At 51.3% G+C, this 23,901-nt stretch overlaps 1 protein-coding gene across 4 annotated transcripts in view; it reads right to left on the minus strand.

Annotated features, from left to right (window-relative positions):
* Nucleotides 1-23,901, minus strand: part of Npas2 (neuronal PAS domain protein 2) — a 134,462-nt gene that overhangs the window by 69,404 nt on the left and 41,157 nt on the right. The gene's annotated exons all lie outside the window — the stretch shown is intronic.

The raw sequence follows: 23,901 nt of genomic DNA on the forward strand, positions 1-23,901 counted from the left end.
TTAGGTGCCACTGCAGTGATGTCACCAGATGTCAAGCGGCTTCTGGAAGAGTCACCATGAGAGAAGGGGTTTTCATTGTGCTTTTTTTTTGTTGTTTTCGTTTTTTATCGGTACCAGGGATCAAACTCACGACTGCCTGCTTGCAAGGCAGGCGCTTATGCCACTGAGCTAAATCCCCAGCCCTTGTTGCCTGTTTTTTTAAACAAATAGTTCTCATGAAGAAGTGTTTTGCTCTTTGCTCACCTGGGCCCCGAGACACTTCAGAACACACTTGGAGGACCACGTGAGACTCAGCACAGTGAAGCAGCCTCCAGAAACCACGAGGTCAGCAGGTGCCTCCTGGTAGATTCTTGTGACCTGCCAGTGATGCTGCACCTGGCCACATTCATTCCCCTGGCAGGACGCCTGTCACTGTGACATCCTGAAGGACAGCGTATGTGCCCATCTTCCTATTAAAATACAGAAAGGCTCTGCCCTGCAGCTGGGAGAATCGCCCCAGGGGACTGTGACCCTCAGACTTCCCCTGGACACACTCACACTCCAGCTGGGGCACACCCAGCTATGTTCTCACTGCCCAAGTCCCTAGGGTCTCTACCATCTGGACTGCAGCTCTGGGACCCTCAGGACCAATGAATGACTGTTTCCCCTCCTGTCCCATGCAGCCCCTGGGTTGGGTCACCCCACAGGACATACCCCTGACTGCCACTTTCATTCATGTGATTCCCAGAGCCCCACCCGATTCACAGGCACACGAAGCAGAAACATTCCCAGATGTCATGAGGCCACAGCTTCAGGGCACTGAAGGCAGAAGGTGGCAGCAGTTGAGAGGCAGTGACTGAGCTGGATGGGGTGGGGACAGCAGAGAAGCTGTGTCACACTTGCTGTGTTTTCAACATAGAGTATTTGAAGCCATCTCTTCCAAAATGCGTGCATTCAAATGGACTGGTAAATGTGCTAGAAATGTAAAGTTTGAGTGTGCACACGTGTGCGTGGTGCTGGGCATGGAACCCAGGGCCTTGTGCACGTATGGTAAGTGCTCTGCCTTGGGCTGCTGTCCAGCCCTAGGTAAAAGGCCAGGGCGACAGTGTAGTCTGTGATGCTCACCACCCACGCGCACAGCACAGGAGGCTGTAGACATCGCCTCCGTTCACACTCGGACCCCTTCAGCATATGGCAGTGCACGGGGCAGCCTCACGAGGAACATGCCCAGTAGCTGTATCACAGTTACAGTGGTGTCTGGTGACATCACTGCTGTGGGGTTCACATCTGGAAGCAGACAAGTGCTTAATGTCATCTGGATGCAATCTGCTAGAGCTTATGACATGGAAAACGAGGTATCCATTCATCCAGTGACACTCCACCTGAATCCTGTCCTCTGAGGAAGTGATGGTGGGCCAAGCACCCAGGGCAGGGCTAGGAATCTCCCTTGAGCTCTGTCACTAGCAGCCCTGGACAGAGCCAGTTTACAGAGGGCTGGGTAGGCCAAGGTGCTAGGGTCCTGTTTGGATGACAGGGGTTGCTGAGTCACAGGCTAAACATGGAACAGTGGCTAACAGCTATTCTTTATCAACCCAGTCTTCTCTGATTTACATCTGTGTATCCTTAAACATTTCCTGAATCCATGAATCCTGGATGAGCTGTGCCCACTCCCTTTCTTCCTGGTCCCTCCCAGGCCTCTGCTCCATTCAGCATGCAGGAGCCCTGTCTAAGCCGTTTGGCTGAACTGGTTCTGTGGGAGGAGGAAGCATCTCAGCTCCCAGCAGCGCCTGCCACAGGTGGGCCATGCTGGCATCTTATTGTGTCCCCACCATGTCTTCCCCATGTAGTTTTATTTCACTTAAAAAAATTACAGTGGGGGTTGGGGATTTAGCTCAGCAGTGCAAGCAGCTGCCTGGCAAGTGTGAGGTTGTGAGTTCCGTCCCTGGTACAGAAAAAAAGAAAATTCCAGTGATGTACACATCATGAAATTCACTACTATGGCTATGCAACCATCCCAAGCACCCAGCCGTAGAGCTCCCTGCGTCTGGTAGAACTGAAATCTACCTCCACGAACTGTCAGCTCTCCATCCCCCACTCCCTTCACCCCTGGCCACTGCAGAGTCCCTCTCCACCACTGCGGCTCTGCCTGCTTTAGATGGCTCACGTGGGTGGCATTGCACAGCATTTGTCCCACTGCACCCGGCTCCTTTCACTTAGCACAGTGTCCCCGATGTTTATCCGAGGCTCATGGCTCGGAATGGCCTTCTGAGGGCTAAATATACTCCATCACATGCACAGGCCACATTTTGTTATCCTCTTGTCTCTCGAGGAACATGCAGGACTCCCGCTTTGTGGCACTGTGGACACGTAGGCCCACCCCTGTGTTTATTTTTGAGTCGCCCCCTTTAACTCATAATCTGTGGGAGCTGGAGGACAGTGGTGCTTCCACATGAAGCTGGGCTTACAAAGCCTGGTCCCTGGCAGCCACTCAAAACCGGGACCCTCACTGTTCTGATGGCAGGGTTAGCACACTGATTTCATGACTTTCGGCCCAGCTCCTCAGCCATAGCAGGTGCTCAGTAAACATACAGGCATGGAGACTGGAAGGAGGGGAGGGAGAAGCAGCCAAGGCCCAGCCTCTTTCTGAAACCCCATGGTTGCTTAACCTTCACTCCCACAAACTGCAGGGCAAGTGTGGCAGGTCCAGGCCCCGGCTCCTGTGCATCTATTCGATGGTACAATTATAGCCTTATGACTTCAGTTCCAGCAAAAACTCAGCAAGAGCTGGTGACCAGAGAGGGAAAGGCACCAAGATAGGGATGACGGCGGTGTCCAGTGGTTCCCTGTTCAGATGTTGGCCCCTGTCAAATTCTGAGCAGAAGAATTCTCATCTCATCTCCTCCTAGTTCTGCAGATTGAGTGCGGCTGGAGTCATCCTCCCTGAGCCATCTGCATGCACTGCCCCCAGTGGATGGTGCACAGCACTGCCCATGGATGTGGACTCGGGACCAGAGAACCAGACCCCACCTTGGCTCTTCTCCACCCACTGCCCACGGGACAGTGGGGCTTCCAAATTCAGAACTGCCCTGCCAGGCATTGTGGTACATGTCTATAATCCCAGAATTTGGGAGGCTGAGGCAGGAGGGTTGCCATGAGTTTGAGGCCAGCCTGGGCTCCATAGCAAGTTCAAGGCCAGGCTGAACTACATATTGAGACTTTGTCTCAAAAAAACAAAACAGCACAACAAATTCGGATCTGCTGTTTTAAAATTTTCACGCCAACCCACTTGGCCTGTGACACTGAGTCCCTTAGGCATAGTCTGTGTCTCTCCTTGCCAACATAAGACTGCCACACTGGGCAGGAGGTGTGTGTGCACTTCTGCAGCGCAGCCAGCCGAGGCGAGTCCCTCGCCCGCCTCTCCTGACTGTCCTGCATGCTGTGGTCCCCACGAGCTGACACCAGCCTCGTCCTTTCTCCTTGCCTGCCTTGAACTTTCATCTGTGCCATGCACTTTATTGTTTCAAAACCCTGGTGCATAATAAGGTGCATATGAATGGGCCTGGTGGGGCATTCTGACAGGTGTGCACTGAGTACTGATCAGGTCGGGGTAATTAGCACATCTGTCATCTCTCTTGTTTATCATATCTTCCTGGTAGGAACATTAAAAACCTCTCCTCTCGCTCTTGGAGCCACACAGTACTGTCAGTACAGTTGTCCCACCATGCAATACGACAGCAGAGTGTCATCCTCTTATCTTCTAATAACCGTGGGTCGGCCTTGGGAAGCCACCATTTCACTCTTGACTCCTATGGATTAACTGTTTCAGATTCCACACGCCAGTGACTGCATCTGGGTTATTTCACTTAACATCATCTCTCCAGGCCCTCGAAAGCAGACATGCAACAGGTCAACACGTGCAGGAGAGGTAAACGCTCACTCGGCAGCGCTGGTCATCAGGGAAACGCAAATCAAACCCACCTCCAGCTAGAATGGCTGTGATCAGAAGACAAAATGACAAACACTGGGTGAGGGTGTGAGGAAATGAGAACCCAGGCCCTGCTGCTGGGAATATAAGCCACTGCAGCCATTATGGAAAAGGGCACGGCGGTTCTTCAGGAAAATAAACACAGAACTACCCTGTGATCTGACAGTCTCACTCCTGAGTGTATAGCCACAGGGAGTGGGTTTGGTCTGTGAAGACACAGCTACACCTGCAGGTTTACAGAACTACTCACAGCAGCCAAGCTCTGAAGCCACCTAAATGTCAACCTGATGAGCAAAGGTGAGAAATGTGTTACATGCACAAATGGAATACTATTCAGCCATAAAAAGGATGTGATCCTATCTAAAGATGGACCTGCCTTGAATATCCATGAATGCATCCTGTGTGCAGAAGAGCTTGCCCTGGGTGAAGCAGACATGGACTCTGGGGGTCATGCAAACCTCAGGCGTGGCAGAAAGATGCATATGTACACACACACAGGCCAACATGACGTGTGGAAGGAGGGGAAGAGAATGAATATGGGTGGGGGTGCAGAGTGTTCATTGCACAGCAGGTCCTCAGTAAACACACTGACCTTAATGGGCCCGGAGGATGAGAGGAAGGCATGCTGATGACATTCACATGACCAAGTGAGACTGTCCCCTGAGAACCCCACACTTTCCCACAGCTACCAACTACACAGAGGGTTGGAGCATGGACTCTGAGGGGAAGGAGCCGTCCAGTGACAGCGTGACCGTCTCCTTATGCACCCTGGGACTCACAGGGATCCTGCAGCAAGACAGGAAACCAGTGAATCATTCAGGCGCCAGACTCTGTAGGAACCCACGGCTTACTGCTGGGTCTTCCAAAGGTAACGCCTACAGCAAGGCAGCTTCTCCCGCTGACGCAGGGGCTGGCAGCGCTTTCCTGTAAAGGGAGCCCTAGGAAACATTTTAGGAGACATACAGTCTGTGTTCCAACTGGTTTATTCCACCACAGGAGTGCAAAACCAGCCATGGGAGTTGGGGATGTATGGGCCAGCTCTGGCCACCTCACTGTGCTTCGCTGGCCCCTGTGCTAGATCCACTCTGTCTAGCTAGGCCCGGGGGAACACTGTATCACCCTGAATAACTTTCCATGAAATGACTGCCATAAGCCTGTCGTGATGCGAGGCTGATGTTTTTACCAAACAAAATCATGTTTTCAAATTGGCTGCGAAGCAGTTTGAATTACAGGCCTTAGGCTAGCAGGAAATCCCAGTACTCCTTCCCACCACACCAGTGAAGGCTGGTGCATTGAGTGATTAAAAAGAAAAATATTCAGCAAGAATAAAGCTGAAATCCAGAGGTGCCAAACCCAGCCCACGCATCTCCTGGATTGGCTGGGGTTTATCTGTCACCAGGCAGGACCCCTTCTGTCCTCACTGCTGGGGGGTGTGGGGCCTCCTGTCATCTTGGGTGTGGGTCTGTGTTGCATGCATAGGAGCTCAGTGGTGATTTTTCTTCATTGTATTGAAAAAATAAGAATCTGAGGCTCAGTCACTGATGAACTGTGACACTCATCTTGTCTCCCACTGTCATTTGGGGAAGCTGGGAAATTATTCCACGTTTGGATTCTTCCTCTATGGGGATGGCTTTTGGGGTTGCAGGGATTTATTTACTGGGGGGAAAATAATTTTTCTAAGAGAAATGGACAGTGAAAACCTGAGCACTGGCTGCTCTGATGAGCCCAATTCCTCTTCAGCCAAGGAATTCTCTGCACATTCCTGGAGCTAGGCCAGCAGAGCCACTCTTCACTGGATCCCACGGTAGCCCCTGGCCCATGGACTGGACCCTTGGCAGGCCCGAGATGGTCATCTCCCACCATAACATCACTGAAACGGCAGTGCTGGGCTTTATCTGCCTGCAACAGCCACTCCTCCTCGCTGCCTTTCTCCGAGGGACTGGGACTCAACTATTCAGGGAAATGGTGATGCAGGCAATGAAGGGATGGAGAAAGTTGGGAGAATCTGTCATTAAGTAGGTTTACAATGACATTGTTCGGGCCAGCAAAGAATTTCTAAAGTGCACATAGTTGTAGTATCTGGATTGACAGACCACTTTCAGGTGACACATTATTCCTGCAGCCTTTGACACACATGTTGCCATCCCTGGCGATTTCTTCTGGGGGCTTCTTTATCAGGAGTCTGATCCTGAGTCGACTGTAGAACCCGACGCATGGTGACAGCGTGTGGTCAGGGCGTGGACAGAAGATGCCAGGAGGGAGGAATCAGCAAGGGGCAGGAGATGAATGAGTCAGCTCGCAGCTGAGTCAGTGTGAGCCTTTGTTAGAGGCCGCCATGTTCAGCTGTCACGGATGAACTGAACTGACCCCCACAACAGAGCTGGCCCCAGGTAGCCCGCCCTCCTTGCAGCTGTGGCTCTAGGCACTCTTCTCGGGTTGGGAACTCTTATGCCAGCTCGAGATTTCGAGGAGAGCCAGAGGGAAAAGATGTGCTCGGAGAAAGCGCACAAATGCATTTTGGACACCTGGACAGTGCAGCCTGGGGTTTAATGTCAGAGCTTCAGATATGCTGAGGCACGATGTGGGTGCTCTTGCAGGCCATCGAGAGGGATGTCTCGGAGGTCATGTAGGCATGAGCCAAGTGGGGGTTTGATCTTCTTCACCCGCTTCTCTTTAGGGTGGATGGTAGCATTCACCAGAGCCAGGAATGGTGACCTTTACTGTAAAAAGTTCTTGATACTGACTTTCTACATTGGAGACCCGAAGCCATCAGGGCACCTCGTCCATGAACCCAGGACCTCCTCTCCCAGGCACACCTGGCAGACACTGGCACCCTCACATGGAACAAGTGGGGACCTTGGGAACTGGGAGCCACTGGCCCTAGGAGGGGAGGCATCCTTTCCCTGCTGCCTGGCTGCATGGCTTGGAGCGCCCACCCAGCTGCAGCTCCCTTTGCCAGGCCCGGCAGGCTCAAGGCTGCGGGTGGCCCCAACAGGGCTGGCACTGGAAGCACAGGGATCGCTTCCTTGCCCCTGCCTGACCCTACTGTGATTTATTCTGTCTGACTGCTTTGCTTTTGAGAGGATTCTGCAAAGTTGGCTTCCTTGCTTATTCCGTCTGCTGCCTCTTCAGCTCCATTCTGCACAGAACAGAAGAGGCAGGCGGAAGTTTGATCAAAGGCCCTGGGCTAGGGAGGAGCTGGGAGCCTAAGGTGCCATGGAGGGGGGCATGTTTCTAGGGAGCTGCAGTGGCCCTGAAGTCCTTCACCTCTCTTTCCTCCAGGCCCTGAGACTCAGGCCACCGGCACAATTTGGGGGTGGGGAGGAAAGAGCATGCAGCACCCCCTTTTATTCCATATATATATATATATACTTAGTGGATGGTAATTTTACAAAACACTGGGTGTCGTATTTTTATGCATGCCTATGACAGCTGTGGATCATATTAATTCCCCTAGTACTCATCTTATACCCCACCCTGGTCCTTTTCATCATGTCTAACAGTCTCTCCTCTGTGTTTTCCAAGTCATTCTTAGGCACACATGTTTGCAGTATATAATGATTATATTCATTAAGGGGAGTTGGTGCCTGTACACAGTACATCTTAGTTTTTTTTTTATGGCCCTTTCCTCTCTGCCTCCAGCTGTTAGGCCCTCGGGATTCTGTGCAGAGGCCTTCAGGGCTAGAAACCATCGAGGAGACCCTGACTTGCACCTCTGGAGACCTTGAGAACAGAGCTAACTTTGCTCCACCTCCCTGGGCGCTGCCTGCCCCAGGACAAATGTGAAATGGGAGGCTACCCCTGAGCCCGGCCCACTGCGGGGCGCATGGCACTGTGACTCCTGCAGAATGTGACCTTGCTGGCCACTACCCACCACCTGGCAAAATTCAGCTTTCAGATAGCAGACCAGAAGGGTCCCTCTCTCTCCCAGAGACCTGGAACTCACAGCTCCTGCTAGCCAGAGGGTGTGTGGACCAGGAAAACCGCAACCCGGCCAGTAGGTCTATGTCAGGTTGCCCACAGGGACAGGCCTGAGGATGTGCTGCTGGCTTTAGGATAAGGAGGGACGGAGAGATTTCCAACCCAGAATACCACCCCTCCAGCTTGTGCCAGACAGGTGTCCCCCAAGATTGTCCTGGGAGCTTACAGCTCTCCTCCCAGAACACGCAAACCCTTGACCAGGCACCAAGTCTGAAGACAGCCTGGCCCCGGCCAACTGGAAAGAGGGGTCCTGAGAATGGAAAACCCATCTCCCTGAAGAGAAGGAGCTGGAGGCAGGTACAGCAAGAGCCCCTGGTCACCCAGAAGAGGGGGGTGCTCAGTGGTTCCAGAAATGCTGGAGGCCACTGAGGTTTTGCCTCGGCAGGACTAGAAATCATGAGTTTCCAGATGCAGACTGAGATACTCCAGCATAGACTAAAACTCCCTTGGATCTCCATGCTGGCTCGCATCTGTGGCTCTGCCCCCGGTAATGCTTAAAACAACAGCCTGCCTGAGCTGTTTTCTTTAGCAGATTCCAGTGAAGCAGTTACAACACGGTCATCATTCACCCACAGAATGATTCCTCATCGGCCCCACCTCTGAAGCACCACAAGGTGGCTTCAAGTGGCAGAGAGTCCACCATGTGGCCCTCAGCTAGGCTGGACAGCAGAAGCCCAGGACGGCCTTTGAAGCAGACTGTGCTGCTCAGAACTCGTGAGCTGGTGGACACCCCACAAATAAAGATCTGGCTTATGGCTTCTTAAACTTCAGCTTACCAGATCACAATCATCCAAGCCTAACTTCCCCCAAATGATTAGGAGATACTGTCCTCCACCCACGAGCAGCAGTGTGCAGAGATGCAGCCAGGAATCAAAGCAGTCAGTGTGGGAGGGCTGGGGATGGGACATCCCGGAGGACAAGCTGCTGGCCCCAGTGCCGACACCTGCCCTGTGTCATGTCACCATCCCCTTCTACAAGGGAAACACGGAGAGTGCTTAAGTTTTTAAAAATCACAGTAAATGACCATTGCCATGAATCCCCTCAAGCCCTCCCCCTCGCATCCAACACTCACTCCACCATTTCCGGTGAAGTACTCGGCTCGAGTATCTTTAGTTCTAGGGTCGTGACTGCCCTGGAGTCCGGAACCAATTCAAAATGTTTCCCTTCCAAGGTGGTTGTCCATCGGGGAAGATTCAGAAGTCACACGGTGCCAGACCTGGTAAATACGGTGGATGGGGACACGGCGAGGTAGTTTTGCCAGCGGCCCTTGTGTTGGCTCAAACTGGGCCGCAGCTGCCACGAGTGTTTTTATCTGCTCTGTGAGGACGCTCAGGAAAGAGGACTTCAGAGCTGTCTTGGAATGAGGCAGAAGCAGGGGCATAAGCGTGTGCAGAGTCCAGGGGAGGATTTGGCAGAGAGATGAATGGCAGTGTGTCTGTTACTGTAATGCCTGTGCACACACACAAGCATGTACACACACACACACACACACACACACACACACACATGCCCCTTTATTCAATGTTTTTTTGTTTGTCCGGGAATTGAACTCATATCCTCACGCTTACCGGGCAGGGGCTTATGCCGCTGAGCTAAATCCCTAGCCCTGTGCTTTTTTTACTCCAACACACTATATTTTTTGATCAGCTCTGTTCCTCCCTCTCCGTGGTCTTAGTTGCCATGATCCCCACCCCCACTTCATGATAAGCCCTCAAGGGCAGGGCAGATCTCACCCCCCTGGGCAGCTCTGCACACGTCCTGGCCCTGAGCTCAGAGCAGGTGCTTGGTAGGGGACACATAGCCGGCAAACTGTCCTTAGGAGCCTGTGTGCAGAGGCTGGAAGGAGAGCAGCTCTGGCCCTGGCAAGAACTCATCCTAACACAGACTCGGGGAGACACTGCAGAGTTAGGACCCTGTGCTCTGGCTCCAAGAGACTCTGGGAGAGAGCGGGAGACCCCGGGAGATGGCCCCCTCTGAGGCTCAGGAGCTGCTTGCCTGGGACAGGGCTAGACAGGAAAAGTAGGTCAGCTCGCAGCCCAGCTCTCCTGTGGTAACGGCTACACGCCAGTGACGTGAGTGCAGGGCCTGGCCCAGGCCCAGCCTGGTGGCCCCGCCAGCTCCAGGTGGCAAATGGGACCAGCTAAGAGGGAAGCCCAAAGAACACTGGGAGGCAGCTCCGAAAACAAGACAAACCAAACAAGACCCACTCACTGCCTCTGCCTCATCTGTGCAGATGGTGTGGTGACAGTGGTGGCACTGCCTCCCAGCCCGACTTCCTCCTGTACCTGGGTCCCTGACTCCCATCTGGCAGGCTGGGTTCTCCCCGGGGGAGGACACACTGGTGGGCGCAGGGCACCCCAGGAGGAAGTCACTGCCTTGCTGTGCCTGTGACGCCTCTGAGCCACCCCAGGAACCTTGCTGAGGGACGCTCCCAAGAGGCCAGGTGACTTAAGCTGCTTCCTGAAGCCCCTGCCTGCACCCAGTCACCTTAGGAGGATGCAGCACACCATGGCAGGTCCAGCTGCCCGAGCTCCTGAGAGGACAGGACCCCAGCTCGTCCCCCAAATATCTCCTTGGCTTCCCCCATCCCCAGACAAGTTTCCCAGGGATCCTGGGTCACAGGAGCAGGATCCGTATAATGCAAACCCGTGTCACATTCACAGCCTTTTTTCTCAGATGCTGGACACTACTTCTCCTCACATTTCTAGCACAAAGGCATGAGAAGATTTTGTCAATAAATCCCTTAGAAACATTCAGATCTAAAAACCTGGGCTTCAGGAAGTTTCCCTTAAACTCTTTCAGGAAGTGACCTTCTCTGAAACAATTTTCCCTGGCATTCCTAAGACCAGAGAGCAGGTGTCAGCATCCCCTCTCTTCCTCCTGCACCTGGCCCTTGGCCTTTGCTTGAACTTATGCAGCAGGTGACAAATGGGATCCCTCACTGCCAAGAGAGACACAAATCTCCTGGGAAAGAGGCAGTGGCCCCGGGGATCCTGGGTTCAGATCGGGACTCTGTCATAGAACCGGCTGGGTTATGGAGGTGCTCTCTGCCTCAGTTTCTCCCTGCCCCTGACCATGCATGAGATCTAAAACATCAAGCACCTAGAATGTGAGACACAGGCTTAGAGCTCAGGTGATTGCAGTGCGGATGGTATAGAGAGAGCACTACCTCCAAAAACCAAATCCTAGCTAGAGACATCATTTCTGAAGCTACAAGAGAGCCACCAGGTGCCTGGCAGCCTGCAAAGCAGGTCCTTTGAAAAGCATCTTGGGAACCAAAAGGTTGCCTGGCCATCAGTTCATGGAAAAGGATTTTTCTGCAGAGCAGTGGTAAACAGTGTTTCTATGAACTGAATCACCCTTGTGCGGCTCAGAGCCGATAACAGAGGAGGGCAGAATCCCCCCAGCAAGCACCGGGCTGAGCCTGGGACAGGACCCTGCGGCCCCTCAGCTGTGCGAACAAAGCAACAGACATGTTTCTAGGTGACCACAGCTGACTAAAACTTTTTTATAACATTGCAATTTTGGGTAAAATGGGGAGAAACGTTTGGATTCTTCTTAAAATTTTAAGTGACTTTACATATTTAGCCAAATTTAACAAAGAAGAAGTTAAATTTGCTGCCCGTTAGTCCTGGCTACTATTCAAAGTGTTTCTCAGTGGAACAGCATTAGCACAGTGGTCCGGTCACTTAGGGTGTCCAACAGATGTCATAGTGTTAAATGCTTGTCTTTGCCCAAAGAATCGCAGTGTTTTCAGTTCTGAGAGCGTGCTAAATTACCAAGTCCCCAAAAATCTGTCAGATTCTTCAGAACAGAACTAAATAGTCATTTTACCCCCACCCTTCCTGGAATGGAAACCAAGTTCCCATCTTTGTGAGAAAGACCCCAGGCAGACCCCGCCAGCCAGGGCTGCCACTGCCCCACACCTGCAGACCCCACATCTGGGGACACCTAAGTGTTGATTACCTGTGACAGCAGCACACCCTCTCTGAGCCTCAGCCATGAGTGAGACCTCAGCACGTGCATGGGAATGGTGTGACCGTGTGTGCACAGGTCACTGAGAAACCCAGCAAGCCTTATACTGGGGTAGACTGAGTCCCAGGGGTGGCATGTGTGCCGGTATCCAAGATGGTGAGCTGCACAAGCAGTGATTCTCTCTGTTGACCCTGTCTCCAGCTGGTTACAGAGAAACAAGTGGCAGGATGTTATCTTCTCAGAGTCCTGACTTCCCGTAAGTTTGCCCCTGCCTTTGCCATCTCTTATATGGCCAAACAAAAGATAGGACCTCGATTTGTATTTTTTGTTTCTGAGACAGGGTCCCTCTATATAGTTTAGGCTGGTTTGAACTCACTGTGTAGCCAAGACTGGCCTTAAATTTGCAACGGTCCTCCTGCCTCAGCCTCCTGAGTGCTGAGATTACAGGCGTGCACCTCCGCACCCAGCTGTGACTTGCACTTTGAGGAAGGAGTTGAAGTGAAGGATAGCCTCACAGAAGCCTAAAACACTGAGAAAACCTAGTGCTTCTGCACCCAACCAAGTGGCTGGCAAATGACCCACAGACCCACCGCTAGGGCTCTGAGTCTGGAAATCTCCTAGTCCAGAATCGGCGTCAAGCTCGATCACACACCTGCCTCTGCCCTGGGAGGACAGTGAAGGACCAGGCTGGGGAGTGACTCAGCATGGCCCAGGGCTGTCACCTGAGAACCAGGAACCCAGACGCCCAGCCCAGGGGAGCACATTAGATATTTACACAGCGGGGCCATGGGCAGGACACCAGTGGGCAGGAGGAAGTGGGTGGGAAGGCAGAGCAAGCGATGGAGGGGGCCTGATAGGGGGCTGGCACCGCCACGGGCATGGAGAGGGCACTGAGACCTGGTGCCTGGTTTCGCTGATGGGTCAGACACCACTGTCTGTCACTTACTCCAATGACCCTTCTGGTTGTTCACAGGATGCAGGGAGAGAAGGGAATCATCTCGCACATAAGGCTGCGCAGCAGGTTTCTTTCCAGTTGCTGGGGGGCTTGCTGCGGAGAGGATGCAGCCTTTGCGGCCGGCCTGAGGTTCTGTACATCTGACCAGGTCTGAGGTGTGGCTGGAGCTGCAGGTGCCGTGTGGGTCAGGCAGCTGCAGGCAGTGAGGGTCCCCAGCATGAGAGACACCAGCGTCATTAAATGGAAGTATTTGTTCGGTGGGGAGGGTGGTGCTGCAGGGACATTAAGGCCTAAAGCTGAGAGCTGGTATGGATGCCCAGGCTATACCCTGGACCCATGGCACTGGCATCCCTAGGATTTCTTGTGCCGCCCAGGTGACTTCACAGCTATAGACCTGGACTGCACCCCTAGACCCACGCTGGAGTACAGTGATTTTGTTCTTCTCTTTTTCAGGCCAAATATCCTCAGGTTCCTCCTTGTGCCTGACTGTCAAGGCCTTCCTAAAGCGTGCTCTCTGGGGGCACAGTGTCCATGCTGAGGTGGGACTAGAGGGCCACAGCACAGGGCACCAGGCTCCCCTGAGAAAACACAGGTTTCCAAGAAGAGGGCAGGGTGAGACAGAGGCTCCTGGGTGCCACACGAGTCACAGGAGAAAAGGAGACAGGGGAGCTGGTTCCAAGGCAGAATCACAGGTCTGGCTTGGTAGCCACCCTTACAGATCACCACTGCCATGTAAGGAATCTTCCTGTGACTGCCTCGATGTCTGATGTATTCAAAATATTTATGGCAATTTCTGTTGAAAAAACACGATGCTGTCCTCACCTTCTGTATTCATGGGTCTGGTGCTCTGCCACACTTGGCTCCCCCAGCCCCAGTGACCATGACAGGTAGGAGTTTGGAGCTGATTCAAGACTGGGAGGCGGCCCCTCAACACAACTGCAGACACTCACGAAAGAGCACTTCCAGAGCTGCTCCAGACAGGGCAGGAACAGTGGCACCCATGCATCTCAGTGGGAGGAAGAAATGCAATGTATCTTCGTGGTAATAAAGGTTTTAAAAACGAGGACAGTCACCTTAATTTTATGATAACCTCATGCAGGATAAATAAGGCGAAACACAAGTGAAGGTTACAGTTACTGAAACAGACTGCACCGGGGTCTTGGTTAAGGAGATCTGAGCTGCTGTGGTCACACACAAAGTAACAGTGTTAGATGCTGTGTATGTCAATTTGCTTTAGGCAGTAACACTTTTTACCAAGTAGATGTATCCCACAATGTCACCTAGGTCTCAAGCATACTGTCAAAGAGGAAAATTACTCCTGTCTACTGACGTGGGTCCTAGAGACCTTTCTACCGCACCTTTGTGAAAATACCAACAAGGCATTTTTCCTAAATAATTTAGAGTACTTAAAGCCAGCGGTGAACATTCTGAAACTCCAATTGTCTTTTCTGGATTTGGGTAAAGAGCCCACAAGTTAACACCCCTGCTTAGAGCTTGGTATCATTGAGACTCTACAAAACCTCTGGCAGTGAAATGTGATGGTTTTTTTCAAATCCATTTTATTGCAAACAGAGAGGGAAAAAAAAAAAGGAAAAAACACCAAAATTTCAAAATATGTCAATTGGGGGCAACAAAGGTACATACATTGTACACTGTCATCCCCAAATCATTCACCCAGAGCACAAGTTGCATTCAGTTGTCCAAACAGTACCAGCACAAATCCTTCTCTTCAGTGAGCGCGGAGAAATCAGTCCGTAACTACTTTTTATATACATATACATATGTTGTTTCTTTCAGTTTTTCACTAGTGAGACAATGCAGTGTTTATACATGTAGGTCTGATCTATTTCAGTTATGAGTATGGTATCAAGTTGCATCTGTTTACCTAGAAAAGTCCAGTTTGTCCTTCTTTATGGCTGAGTATTACTCCATGGTATAAAAACACACCATCTTTTTTATCCATTCCTCAGTGGATGGGCATGGAGTTGTTTCCAAGATCTGGCTACCAGAGACGGTGCTACTGCAAACACGCGTGCATGGACATCACTGTGGTGTGATGGACAACTTTTCTTGCAAACCCAAGGAAGCTTCCTGGCTTCCGCCAGCGGGTAGGACCAAAGCCGCAGGACCCTTCCCCCATACCCCCGGCTGCCCCCCAAGGCCATCCGGGCTGCGCGTGGAAAGCGGGTGCTTGTGTGGAAGGGCAGAGAAGCAGCTCTCTCTCTGGCCCTTCCCTGTTGTCTGTGTTGCAGTGCCAGCTGTTCTTCTCCAGCCGACTCAGACTGTTCCTGGGTGTGTCACGGGCAGCCCACCCGAAGCACCTGCTGTGGACGCCGGGGGGGGGGGACCCCACTTGCTGCCAGTGCCCGGGCATAGCTGTGCCACATGGAATGTGCCCTTCCCGACCTGCCTGGTTCTACACTGTGGGGAGCAGGGTGCAGCCATGCTGAGGTCAGGTTATTTCTTTGACTGAGAGCACCACCAGCCTCAGAGTGGAAGATAAAACCCACGCGGGCGGGGGTTGCCTGGGTAACATGGGCATCTAAGGATGGTCCAGGGCACTTTTAAATGCAAGAGACTCCTGGGAGGGACCCAGGGTGGGAGTCCAACGGAGGGGCGCAGTGGGATAGGAAAACTGCCTTTCCCAGAACCAGCTATTCCAGAAAGTGGTGCTGGGGCTTGAACCTAAGGCTGCACACTGAGCTGCAACCCAGCTGCTTTTTTATAAAATTCGGAGACAGGGTCTTGCTAAGCTGCTAAATTTTCAGGCTGGGCTAGAATTTGCCACCCTCAGCTTCCCAGGGCGCTGGCCTAAGAGTTGTGGGCCACCAGGTAAAACCTTTGGGATGTGGCATTTTCCACCCGGACCTCACTCTGCCTTTTCTGCCCCTGCACAGTACAAGGAAGAAAGCTGGATGCTGCTCATGGGACAAATCTGGTCCATGAAATCCAACACCGGTGCCGCCCGGAACTCCAAGCCTCTTCCACTCTGCCAGCTTCCTGTCCGTTCTCCGTCCTGTGGCCGCTGGCGGTTACCTCCCTTCTGCCTTGGCTGCAGTTCTGAGTTTGTGGCATTTCCTGCCTGGGCTCCTACCTGGCAGGTGGTGACCGCCTTCCCATGTCCAAGGCAGGAAGCAGGGCAAGCGCTCTGCTTTGCTGAGGAGCCCCACAAGGGGTCAGAGACTCCCCGCCCACCCGTATGAGCCGCTGTGGGTCTGGAAAATCACTGCTGACCGGGCTGGGCTGCAGTTCCCAGATGTGCTGGGCCACAGACTGCAAGTTCCAGCCTGTTTTCTGTAGCTGTAACAGGATTCCCAAGGCCAGGTGCCCTATGAAGAATCTGGGGTTCATCAGTGCACAGTCTGGAGGCCGGGGAGCCCATACACACAGGCCGTGAGCTCCTGCAAGCTGCCGGCTTGGGGCTCTTCCTCTTCCTCCTCTTCCAAAGCCAGTGCCACCATCTGGGGCTCCACACATGACCTCAGCTAATCCCAGCCACCTCCCCAGGTTCTTCTCTGGAGGCCACTAGCACATGGCTTTAGGGACTGTCTTGGTTACTTTTCTCGTTGTTGTGACAAAGCATCCAACACCCAAAATGAAGGAAGGAAAGGTCTATTTTGCTCACTGTTTGTGGAGGTTTCAGTCCATAATCTGCTGGCTCCAAGGAAGGGTGACATGGCACTGGGGCAACACTTCGAGGCAGCAGAAAGCAAAAGCAGCCAGAACAAAAGAGGGGAGAGCAAGCTCTTTTATGTATGTAGTCCCCCCGCCCCCACCTTCCCGGATCCAGGGCAGGTGTAGCACTCACACAACCTCTGTGCCCTCCTCTTGCATAGGCTGAGGATGTTTACAAAGTTAGGACCTGGCTCCCTGCGAAGTCTTTAGTTAAGCTTCTAAACTTCTCAAGTTGACACAGTGTATACCCCATAACAGATTGGAGTTTCCTACTGCTGAAATGGGGGGGCACATGGGGCTGGAGATTTAGCTCAGCGGCATAAGCGCCTGCCTTCCAAACAGGCAGTCCTGAGTTGGATCTCTGGTACCGATTTAAAAAAAAAAAAAAAAAAATATGGGGGCACAGTCAGAACACTGTAGCAACTGCAATGCAGATTCCCGGCCTGCAGGTGGCAGCACCTGGCGGCAGACAGCCGCCTCTCCAGAGAAGGGGCCGGACTGGGCCCGAGCGGGAAGCAGCACCCAGCCTCCTTGGCGAGGTAGGCTTGGGGGCAGGCTGACTCCTCCTGCTTGGTGCGGCCTGTTTTTTTTAAAAAAATTTTATTTTTCACCCATCCATATCTGCAGTATATAATGATTCCACTCCTCGCAAGGAGCAGATACGCATAGGTAACACACCCTAATTCTTTTTATGTTATTCTCCCCTCCTCTCCCTTTCCCCTCCCTCCATCTGTTGGTTCCCTCCCTTTTGCAAAAGATCCATATCTTTATTCCCCCGTGATCTAGCTTTTATTTTGCTCTTTAATTATTTATGCTTTGAGTTTCTCCCATAAGAGAAGCCATTCGATACTGAAGCTTGTGTGTCTGACTGTTTTCACTTAACACTGTGGTCTCAAGGTGAGTTCACTTTCCTACAAACTGTCCTTCTTTATGGCAGAGTAGTACTCTACTGTGTGCAAACACCACGTTTTCCTTATTCACTCATCTCTTGATGGACCTGGAGGTACCTTTCAAGATTCAGCCATTATGAATTGTCCCTGTAGCACATTCTGCACCCATAAAATGATATCATCTACATGATTTGGTTCAAGATTTATGACAGGCCTCCCATGCTGGGGAAGGGTTGTACAGTGACTTATAGATCCACTATGTCATCCAAATACCAGACATGGACACACCAGGGAGGTCCTTGTACCCCAAAACAGGCCCCTGAGGCAGGCCATGCTCCTGTCTAACAGCACACAAAAAAGATACAGAAAAGAATTTGTCTACCTGGAGAAGAATGCCACACCTAACAGGATTTACAGCACCCCCCCCCATTTGCCTTTTGCCCTGGGGCCGCTTTTATGTGTCTGCTACTGTACCCGGAGGCCAGGCTGACCTGCACATTCCAGAACCTTCCAATCTCTGTGGAAAACGCCAAAGTCAAGGACCTTCACTGTCACTGTGCCACACCAACAGAGGCAGCCCTGCCCAACCTTTGAGGTCCGGCTCAGCCCACGTGCAGGGCCACGCAGGGTGTGAGGAGCTGTCCCTGCCGGTCCCTCCAGCGGGAGGCCTAGGACCCAGGCTTCCTTCCCAGTCTGTGCCAGCCCCTGGGTGCTGGATACACGTGCCATGCTTTTTATTTACTTTTAAAGTGGTGGTAAAATATGCATTAAGTAAAAGGGGCCCTCTCAGCAGTTCAGGGGTGCTTGCTCGGCAGGGGTGCAGGCTGGGTCCCCTCCTCCTGCCCCGTAATGTTCTCCTCTCCCGAGCAGAGCTCCACCGCCAGACAGACACCGACTCCCCATCAGCCTACCTGCGTCCCCACGGATCTCACCAGCTGCACACCTCGTCCAAGACTCAGGCTGCATCTCTGTCCTCCTGTGACTGCTATTAGGTTCTCCAGGCTCGCCCCTTTTCATAGCCTGTCAAAATTTCCTTCCTTTCTTGTGTAAGGGGGGTGAGGATGGGATTTATACTGAGCTACATCCTTAGTGGTTTTAATTTTTGAGCTTAGGGTATCCCTAAATTGCCCAGGTAGGCTTGAATTTGAGGCCCTCCTGCCTCAGCCTTCCAGAGTCCTGGGGTTACAGACATGTGCTAACACAGCCAGCTATTTCCTTCCTTCTTTAAGGCGGAATACTTTTCCCTCTATATCCATAATCCACCCATGCTTAAGCCTTTTGTTATAAATATGATAAAATAGCTGTCTTCAGCCTGCTGGCAGATCCTGGATCCCACATTGTGTTTTTGGTTTTCTGCAGACAGGGTCTCACTTTGCAGTTCAGGCTGGCCTTGAGCTCACTTTGTAGCCCAGACTGGTCTGGAACTCATAAAGAACCTCCTGTCTCAGCCTCCTGAGTGCTGGGATTACAGGAGTGTGCCGCCACTCCTAGCTTTCCCACATTCATTTCCAACGAAGATAAACTTGTGGGGCTGTCAGAAAGTGCACAGCAAACAGATGGCTTCCTTTAGTTTGACCCTCCTGAGTGGTTACTGCTGCACAGCCCCCCCCCCCCCGCCCCATGTCACATAGGTATGTGGTCTGCTCAAAGCATGGTGAATAGGATTGGACTCATTTTTCCCACTGCATGAATGCTGCAGAGAGGTCGGCAGACCTGGCCAAGGGGTGAGGCAGGGGCTGGAGAGCTCGGCTGCCCCATCCACATGGAGGCCCAGCCACCTTGCTTTCTGGGCAAGCCCTCACTGAATTATCACAAAACAGGGCATTTTCACAATATCATCTCCAGGGAACGTTTTTACAGATGGCAAAGACAATCAAATGATACTTTAGCGAAATGTAAAGGAGAGGAAAAATGACAGAGGCCGAAAGACAAGATAGCTGAGTACCTGTTTGGGGTGGTGCTCTGTGTGTCCATTTCTATTAGCTGTGTGATCTGGCTTTTAAAAAGTCACACGCTTATCTGGTGCACTTGTGAGATTTCACATGGCTGTTTTGGGAAAATGAGCCTGATGCAAAATTCTTGCAATTGGAGTCTTCTCAAAGAGATCTTAATTGGCTTCCCAGAGGGTTAAGCTTGTGCCAACCTGACACTTCTGGGTGTCTGGGGGGGTCAGAAGGCGTGCCCTTTGATGCTGTATCTGGTCCCTGGTCACTTCTTCCTAGGTGCTGTGACCTGCTCTGCTCCACTCGCCATGACCTAAGCAGCTCACTCCACCATGCCCTGCTGCCGTGATGCTCCACGTTGGAGCCCAAAGACCATGGACCAAATCCCCTAAACCAAGAGCCAAGTTAAACCTGTCCTCCTTTAAACTCTGTCCAGCAGCAGGACAGCGGCCAACAGTGCACCCACATAACCCTTACTTTTCCATGCACTGAACCAGTGTAAATACTCTCGGTGCTCTAGGGCACAGCCTGCCGTTTAGATAGGAACACAGATGAACGGAGCGTCACTACACAATGGAGTCCTCACGGAAGGCTGCAGAAGCAGCAAGCGGGTGCAGGGTAGGGGCCAGGGTGTCTTTTTGGACATGCAGCTGAGTCTCGGGTGAGGAGAATGAGCAGACAGGAGAATGGACCTTTCTGGGATGCTCACCCATGCCCAGCTGGAGAATGAGGAAAGAGGAACTCATGGAAGGCACTTTGCTGAAGATGGCCTCAGGTTCTAGAAACTTCTTTGGCAAAAGGAATTTATAAATGGCCTTGATGAAGTGAGACTTTTCCAGGGCACGCCACTAACTGTCCTTTCACATCCAAGACATGTTCCTCAGGCCCTGCTGACCAGGATGAAGCCCGCAGGGGAGCAGCGCTGGGGCCAGGAGGGTGAGGATGTGGCCACCGAGGGGAGCAGCCCGGATGCAGGTGTCCGAGGGGACAGTCAGGAGCCGAACAGACCCACACAGGGCCTGGGCAGGGCTGCGAGCTCTGCCCGTTAGGGAACAGATGGTGTTTTTAGTTTTGTGAGTCATTATCGTGGGAAAGTGGCCAAAGAAGCTACAAGTGGGCATGGCCGTGTTCCAATAAAACTTTATTTACACAAACAGGCACAGGGTGGGGTGGCAGGACACCCAGCCCACTAGGGGCCGCTGCCAGGAAAGGGGAACACAAGGGCCAGTTGCTGGGCTTGGGCCTGGTGTGAGACTTGACTCTTCTGCAGTCTGAGGCTACCCGGCCCTGTGCAGAGGTGAAGTGGGGAGGGGCTCCCGCCACGCTGTCACACCCTAGACATGAGGAAGCATCGGCCTGATGTGTGGTCAGTCCCCTATGCTGCAGGGTTGGCTGGGGTGCATGCTGGACTCAGAAGAGGCCAGGACCTGTGCATACCATCTCTGGTCATCATCTGAACCAAGACCAGGGTATCTGCTGGAGACAACATGGGACTCCCTCCTTGGCCTGGACCCTACAAAAGATTTTTGTGTTTTTGTGCCACTAGCGACTGTACCCAGGGCTTCGGCACAGAGACCTCCCTCTTTCCCTCCTTCCTCCCTTCCCTCTTTTGAGACAGAGTCTTGCTGACTTGTCCAGGTTGGGCTCTAACTTGCGATGCTCCTGTCTCAGCCTCAGAGTGCTGAGATCACAGGTGTGCACACGCCTTGCTGAGAACAGTTACGAACTGCTGTGATTGCTTAGCCAGGACCTGGATGACCTCCTGCTGAAGTTAATGAAAAGCAGAGGCTACAAGAGCCAAGAACAAATGGGTAACAGTCATCTGGACACAAAGCAGGAGCAGGTGCCCCTGGGAGAGGACAGGGGTGGAGCTGGCATCTTGGGAGCTGCAGTTGCTGACCTTACCTTTGTCCTCCTGCTGCATGGGCTGAGGCAGAGGGCAAAAGAGAAAGCCTGCTAGGGTCGAGTCTGAGAGGAGACCCTCAGCTGCTACGGAGGCCTCCGAAATGTGGTCTCCTCCAGGGGTCATCGATGCTGACTTGTGGTCCCACAACTTCCGGCAAAATTCCTCTCTGTGTGGCTTGAAAAGCCATAGGGGGACAGCTCTCAGCTGTGTGTCATCGCACACCTTCCTTCCTTTCTTTCTTTGAGACAGGGACTCCCAATGCAGTTCAGGCTGGCCTTGAACTCACTTTGTAGCCCAGGCTGGTCTTGAACTTGAAATGATCCTCCTGCCTCAGCCTCCCGAGTGCTGGGATCACAGGTGCGTGCCCAGCTGTACCCTCTTTAAAGGAAAGTGACTAACCCAAGTTTCAGAAATGCTCACAGGTCAAGCTCCAGGAAACATAAGCCCTGTCAGAATCTGTATGATGTCAAGGAAAAGGACCCAGGAGTGAGATTTGATGGAAAAAGAGAACAAAATCAGATTCACGATGGCTTCAGACTGGAGGATCTGGCATCAATTGTAAAAAAGTCTGTTTAATACAATTGAGGCTTGAAGGTAAAAGCAAAAGGAACAAAAGATTGTCCTAAAAAGTTAACAGCATGCAATTTTGAAAGTTTGAAAAAGAAAAAAAAGAAAGAATTTCTGGAATAAGAATATAATAATTTAAATTTTAAAAACTGAGTAGACTGGCTAAAATTAAGTTGGGACACAGGTGGTAAAGTTTAAACTGGATCAGGAGAAATTATCCAGATTGCAGAACACAGGGACAAAAAGATGGAAAATAAAAATGGGAAGAGAGGCGGGAAAAGAAGGTGTAACAGGCAGCGATAAAATACACACGAAACCGCAGTTCTAGTAAGAAATATTAGGGAGAATGAGCAACAGGACACATTTCAAAAGAAAAATACCCAAAATTCACTTTAAAGTACCACTCCTTAGACTCGAAAAGTCCGACCCAGGCAGAGCAAACAAACAGCTTCTCTACTGCTACAGACGATCACCAAGAACCTGTAAACCACCAAAGACCAAGAGTTATCCTGAAGGCAGCCAGAGGCCCTGACCAGCCACTGGACTGGCAGGTGTCTTCACAATGACAGAAGCCAGAAACTAGGATACAGATGGTCCCCAGCTCACCACGGGTCACCTTACAATTTATTGTCTTCATGATATTGTGAAAACCCACCCATCCAGACATTGTTTTTCAGTTTCAGTACAATTTTCCATAAAATATATACTCTAGGCAATGTTTTATTATAAAATAGGCCTTGTGTCAGATGCTTTTGTCTGGCTATAGGTAAGTGTTCTCAGCATGTTTAAGGCGGGCTGGGCTAAGCCCAATGGGAGGTAAGTTAGGTGGACACACGTATCCATGGTATCTTCAGTTTATGACATGGTCGCTTCAGTTTCTGTAATAATTTACAATGCTGAGAGAACATAACTATCATGCTGAATTTGTGTTGCCAAAATACCTTTCAAGAATTAAGGTAAAATAGGTATTTCTGCTAAACATTTTTTCCCACTCACAAAGAAATAAATTCTAAAAGGTGTCCTTCTGCCAAAGGGAAAGTATCCCAGACGGGGCTCTGGGAAGCAAGAAGAAATGGTGGGAAAAGTTATAGTGCTTTATTTTAAACAATACTAGGTAACAATAGCATGTAAGGAATACATCATGCCAAGGACTTTGTAATTTGCTTGAGGAAAAATATTAACATTGAGCTTTAAGCACTCATGTTAGAATACTAGAGTAACTATTACAATAAGAAACAAAGAGTATCGGTTCAAATCAGTAGAAAAAACTGTTAATAAAAAAAACCCCAATCTAGCCAGTATGGTGCTGCATGCCTATAATCCCAGCACTCAAGAGGCTGAGGCAGGAGGATTGTCCCAGCCCAGGCTACATAGTGAGTTCAGAGTCAGCATGAATTACATATTGCCACTGTTTCAAATAAACAAAATACCAAAAAATTTTGTAAAAAAGAATGAAAGAATAATAACCCCAAAGAAGACAGAAAATAAGGGTTAATAAAGCCCCCAAAACAAACAGAAAGTTGGACACATACTAAATGCAATATAAAGGGTCACATATTAAAATACTTTAGAAAAGTGGTCATCAGAGAGAGTATTTTAAAAAACTGTTTGTACTGAACATATTTTAAATGTAAGGACCGAAAACTTGAGAGTAAGAGGAGGAAAACAAACACCAGGAAACACTACAGAGGAAATCTGTTGTGCAGCTGGGAGGATCAGGTCGACAGTCTTTATGGCCTAACTCAGAAGTAAAAGAAGGTCATTGAATAAGACTAAAACCTTCAACTCACCTGAAGAAAAACACTCACCCTGAACTTACACAGGACGCACCTGGTAATACAGCCACAAAAGCTAAGAGAAAAACACACCGGACCTTGAGGAGAACTGTGATCGCCACGGCCACGTTTCCGACAACCAAGGCCACCTGAGCCAGCAGGCTGACGAGGACGATGACAGTCTCCCAACTCAGAGCGGGGCACAAACGGGCACACGCAGAACACTTCGCCCAGCAACAGAAGAACATGCATTCTCACAGTGCCTTCCAG

Source organism: Cavia porcellus, unplaced genomic scaffold (genome assembly GCF_034190915.1).
Source record: "Cavia porcellus strain 051 isolate PalLab524CR breed Dunkin Hartley unplaced genomic scaffold, mCavPor4.1 scaffold_18, whole genome shotgun sequence".
NCBI lineage: Eukaryota > Metazoa > Chordata > Mammalia > Rodentia > Caviidae > Cavia > Cavia porcellus.